Below are 6,034 nucleotides of genomic sequence, written 5' to 3'. Positions count from 1 at the left end.
CATGTACACATCACTTAGGACTCTCCACATGTATGTATATGCCTAATAGAGGTACGTGTATTACCTATACGTGTGTGTCAGGATATATGCCCTCCAGTGGTCTGACTTGCAAATGTACCACTTACTTACCTTGATCTATAAAAATGTGAGGGCCAGATTGACATGGCGTGTTTCTGCAGTACACATCAACAGTTTTTAATCTCTTTATTCCTACTGTTCATGCCTCTGGCTTCAACAAACAGAAAACTAAGCGCATCATTCAGTGCACTTAACTTGAAATTAGTGGTTTCGTCAAGGTGACGTATGTGTCCGTGTGAGTGGGAGGCGGTGGGAGCCTCGGGCTCCAGCTGGGAGGGCGCCCTGCAGGCGTGATGCTGGAGACCTTGGGAAGCTGGCCTCGGGAGCGTGTGCGGCTCCCTCTGTTCTCCCAGGCGGCCTTTCCTGTCTCCGCTGTGGGATGCGGGGCGGGGGTGCCTCTGGAATGCTCCACGATGTCACCCTTGAGTTGTGAGGGCTGACGACCTGCTTGCTCACAGGTAGGTTACACGTGTCACAACTGAAGGGTCTGCGCTAGACTGTAGACGGGCGAGTCGTTTTGTCCTCTTGGAGCGGGGTCCAGAGCCTGGGCCCTCTGGTAGGGCTGCCTGCTGCGCCTCCTGACCTCGCTCTTAGCGCTGGGTGACTAGTTTCGAGTCCCTATTTATTCCGCTTCCGTTTCTGGCATCCGTGTGTCAAGCGCGTGTCTGCGCTGTGAACTTTTCCCGCCGGGGAGCTCGTGGCTCTGCGATCCGCTGCCTGCTGCCTGCAGACGTCACCTGACACCTCGGCTCCTGCTTTTCCAGCTGGGTCCACCTGTGTCCTCGGCGATCCCTTGTCCACGCTGACGCCAGAGATCCGGCTCCGATTTGGTCACGGACTGCTCACCCGCCCTCTCCCCCTAAAACGTTCCACGACTCCCCTCCACTCCTGGGGTAAACCCCGAATCCTTCACGTGGCCCATCCACGGGGCCTTCCCTGGTGGGGGACGGGCCTCATTTACTACCTCTTGCACGACGCTGGCCTCTTTTCACTCCCTGTCTCCCTTCACTCCTCCGCCTGCCATGGGCTCTTCCTCCCCACTTTGCCCAGTGAGGGCAGGCTTATCCCTCACCTCTCATCTCAAATAGCATTTCCTCGGCGAGCCTTGACTGGAACGTGCTTCTAGATCACGGCACGGGTCCATACTGTTCTCTGCTCCCCAGAGCCACCTTCAGGCTTGATGGTGTGCTAGGAGGTTGTGCTTCACTCAGAACAGCTGTAACACGGTTCCTGCCTGTGACAGCGCGGGACACAGGCTAAGGTCACTAAAGGGTAAGGTCCAGGGAGACTGAGCACCAGCGTTCAGGTGTCCCGTCCCAGCACAGTCACACAAGGCTTAATTCTTTCGGCAAAGGTGTGACAGTATGTTCAGGCATCGCCAATGAGGGAAGCTCACCGAAGCTTTAATGCCGGGGTTTCTTACTGAGGCACGCCGCGCTTTCGCGACTGACCGTGGGTACTCCGGGGTCCGCAGAAGGCAGAGATACAGTGTGTCCCAGAGCCTCAGGCCTACAAAAGCCACCACTCCCCGTGAGTCGCACCGTCCGCATCAATCATCTGGTCAAACGGATGCAGCGAGCGGGGCCTGCAGATTCAGGCGTAAGATCACTTCCCAGGCCAGATGTTAAGCACTTAGATTGTCTTCCCAGAGCTGGTCTGGGGCCGGTCCTTTGGGATGTGTAGCACTTGAGCAGCCAAAGCCTGTTCAGTTGGCACATTTCTGCTCAGTCCGCCCTGCTGGCCCCTGGCCTAGGCTCTGTGACAGCAAAACGGTGCTATCAGCCTGAGCATCTCTATGTAGTGAAGTATTTCTGTGACAGGAAAACGGTAGTGTCATCAGAAATGTGCTAACCTCTTAAGGGGCGCCTGGGTGGCTCAGTTAAGCGTCCCACTTTGGCTCAGGTCATTATTTCACAGTTCGTGGTTTCGGGCCCCGCCTCAGACTCTGTGCTGACAGCTTAGAGCCTGGAACCTGCTTCAGATTCTGTGTCTTCCTCTCTCTCTCTATCTCTCAAAAAAAAAAAAAAAAAATCTGGTTACCATTTAAATGAGGCAGAGTGGGTTATAGGTTGATTAAAATAACTCATATTGTGAAACCATTATATTCATGTTCATATTTTTGTACTAATTTGATTACTGTCCCTTCTGATCAACTGTTTGTACTTTGTGATAAACCACTTCCCTCTGTCACTACCTTAGTTTAAGTCCGTGTCCTCCGCCATCTGGAAAACAGTCGAGTAGATCTTCTGTCTTGCCCCTCCTATAGTCTAATTTCCACACACTACTCAGATTGATCCTTTTAATTCACAAATCGGATTATATTACCATTCACCTGAAAACCTCCCCAGGTGGTCATCTATTTCACAGTTTACTAACTATATATTTTTAATTTTCTGTGTCCTGGCATTTGGAGTCTTGCTGACTGGGGAGATTCTGCCCCTCCCAGGACCAGCCAGTTATTAGAGACCCCTAACAACTTCCCCGGGACCTCGCTTTTCACATGCAAACGACCCACCTGTCTGTCTCCTTAAAACTCTAGGGCCCAGTACTAGAAGGGAGTGACAATGCCCCAAAGCCCTACCATATTATTCAAACCAGTCAATCCTAAACTGTTTACCTGTTCCGCCTTGCCTTTTCCTGCCGAAGACACGACACATGTGGTGGGCAGTGCTTTCTCCGTCACTGCTGTCTCCGACCCACCCTGGTGCTTCCCCCGCTCCTCCGCTCCGCCGTGTACGTCTGGTAGAACAGGCAGTTCGGAGCTGGAGGCTAGGGTGCTGATAAGTAGGTTACACATTAGAAGCCTGGGGTCACACGTGCCGACCGCCTTCCGACACGCCAGGGCTGACAGACCAGGAGCCCCGGGGCGGAACACGCACGCTCCCGCCTGTGCCGCAGGGCCATCCGTGCCCAAGGTCATGCCTGTGCGCTGCAGCGTTGCCCCCTCCCCCGGGGGAAGGCTGCCAAGATGGTTCCGGTAGGAACACGGTGGGCTTGATCAGAGACTCCCCTCCCGACCAGTGACGGGAAGGAGCCTCTATGAGAGACCACCCCGTCTAAGACCCACGAAGAGAAAAGAGCCCTGTAGCTTCAGGGCAGTGCCTGGCTTTCCCACCTTGAGAACGGCCTGTCCTTAAAGGGCTTTGTGCTTTGCTACCTTCCTTCTGGCTGCCTTTCCCCGAGAGCCGGTCCTCGCATAAACCTTCTGTGGGGAGTCCGAGAACGAGACCTCCATCCACACGGCGCAGAGTCTCCCACGGGTAACATGCCGTAACGCCCATTTGCTAGGGATGTGAGCATAAACTTCTTCCTTTGTGACAGTCCCTTCCAGATCTGCTGCCTTACCACACCTGAGGAAACAAATCCCAGGTACATTTTAGAACACGTGCTGGAGCCAATTACAGCCTCCTTACAAAGGCTGACAGGGTTCTACGCAATTTGTCTCCATTTATCTAACTCCCCTGGTCCCGCTTGAACCCCTGCCACACAGTTCTAGCTCCACTAGCCTTCTCCTCAGGCCCCCGGTGCGCTCCGACCCCCACCCCCCCAGGAATGTCTTAAAAGACTCGGGAGCCATCTCTTTGAAATGCAGAAATCGAGGGAGATGTTATCTCTATCACTCAGCTTCTCTGGGAAGACCGCCTCTCTGGTGGGCATCTGGCTCCAAGTTGCAAAAGGGAAGATTCACGAAGGAAGCCTCGTTCATTTACAACAGAGTTGGGAGGCCAGAAGGCAGAACTCTCACGAAACCACTCCAAGGCAATCACAGGAAGAATCGGGAATTCCAGGCCCCAACAGGAAAAGATGGACCCTGCATCTCCCGCAAGAAACCAACCATCCCTGCAACCCAACCAATGAGAGACTTCCATCATCTTGAACTGTTGCTTTCCTCCAATGGAATTTGTTGAAAACGACCCTGCCCGCTCCCTCCTCCTCCATAAAATAACTTTTGTTTGCTGGATTTGCCTGTGGCTTTATTGTAGTTTGCGTGTCTCTATGGCAATTCTGTGCTATTTCCAAATAACATTTTTTTGTGGGTAAAATAACTGACTTTTAATTTTAAGGTTAACACCGCTTTCTATCCTCAAGAAATGAGACGTTTGTTTTCCTTTATGGAAAGCCAGTGTAGGAGCAGACAGCCACCCCAATTACCAGGTAGATTTAGGATGACTCTGTGTAACAAATGGTGCTGTTATGTTTTCTTACGTGAGGACTAATTATTGTTTGTGATGAAGCTATGTAACGGGAGACACTGGAAAAGCCAGTGTCTGCTTGGCTTTACGAAATGGCATCTTTCTCACTTTCCATCTCTTAGCAATTATCTGTGATACGGCATTGCATTCAGTTTAAGGTTTATTCAGTAATAAACTTTTATTTATGTTTTTACTATCTTTGTGAGGAGGTTTTCTGGGTTGGGAGAAGATTTTTTCTTTCTAAATTACATTCCTCCAAGAAGTTATATTGTTACTGTGGTAGGGTCCCCTCCATAAGGAATGAAAAAACAAAAACAAAAAAAAACCTCAAGCAACCTGGCTATACATGTGACAACATCCCTCTCGACCTTGTAACATGAGACCACTTAATCAGACTCCATGTTTGTGTGTTATCATTATATGGGAGACAAAGAAATAGAAAATGTATTAAAAACTATGCCACGTGGCATTAGTTCAGGGCTCAATTCTTCAGGTAGAAACCCAACTGAGCCGTGCTGGCAAGAATAAAGTTGCTTCCTGGAAAGAAAAGCCTCAGTGTCAGACTCTCTGCAAGAATCCTGCTACTTACCTGTCTAAAAGAATGCAATTTAAATTTTTGGTAACGCCTGTATATGCCACACAAACAGACATGTGGGCTGATTTTACTATTTGAGACCCCCAAATGCAAACTGCAGACAGTGTCTGTGAAAATTAATTACAGGAAACTTCAGTAAAATGGAGCCAGGAGGCCAGACGGGGGCTGTCACATCCTGACTAGGGATGTCAATTGCAGACGCCGGCAGAAGAATCCTACAGTAAAGAATCATCAATTATAGGCCCCAAGGAGAAAAGATATACGTTGCATTTCCTACAAGAAATTGACCACCCCGGCAACTCAACCAATGAGAAGGTGTCTTTTACTAAACTGTTGCTTTTCTCCAATGGACTTTCCTTCAAAACAAGCCCTCCCAAACTTCCTTCTCCATAAAACAGCGTTTTTGCTGCATCTTCCTTGTCCCTATATTGTAATTCTCTATTTCCAAATAAGCCCTTTTTTCTTTCTTTTTTTTTTTTTTTTTTGCTGGTTAAAAATAACCGAATGTTAAATACAATGAATGTATTATTGTATTTTTAAGGTCAAGAGTCCAGCAAATACACAGCTCATGGAGGCAAAGGGAGAGCGGTCTGTGCCATTGCGCCGAATGGGCCTACAGTCCCAGGCTGGGGGAGGCTCCAAGGGCTGTGGGGTGGAGTGGGGAAAGCAGGGGCTGCAGGACACCCCAAGACAGAGGCAGAAACTTCGGGAAGCAAGACGGAGGACGCCCCTGGGGAGTGGCCTGAACGGGACACGACGTCCCAGCGGGGGCCGGTTTGGTGCGCACGTTAGCTTGGGAGTTTGCCGACCTTAGAGCCACCCCCACCCCCCGCAGCTTTCTGTGGTTGGTGTCTCATCATTTACACGCACACGGTGTCAGTTCATTAATGCATTCGCGCACTCTCGGAGACTCACGCAGGAATTGGTTCACCGAGACCCTTTGCTTCGCCTCCCATTCCCCGAGGTTCCCCCAGCTCACGGGGACCCCCCTGAGTCTGCCCCACCGCAGCGCCCGGGTCTCCGCGCCCTGCCACCTCATTGGCTCAGCGTGGGCGGAAACTCCCATTTCTGTCTTTTCTATTGGACACGCTGCCTGCGCGCCCAGAAGATCCAACCAATGGGAGCCGGTCAGGAACTGTGGCTCAGCCAACGAGGGGGCGCAGACATA

This window comes from Panthera tigris, chromosome E2 (assembly GCF_018350195.1).
Source record: "Panthera tigris isolate Pti1 chromosome E2, P.tigris_Pti1_mat1.1, whole genome shotgun sequence".
Taxonomy (NCBI): Eukaryota; Metazoa; Chordata; class Mammalia; order Carnivora; family Felidae; genus Panthera; species Panthera tigris.
This window is presented reverse-complemented; position numbering follows the sequence as displayed.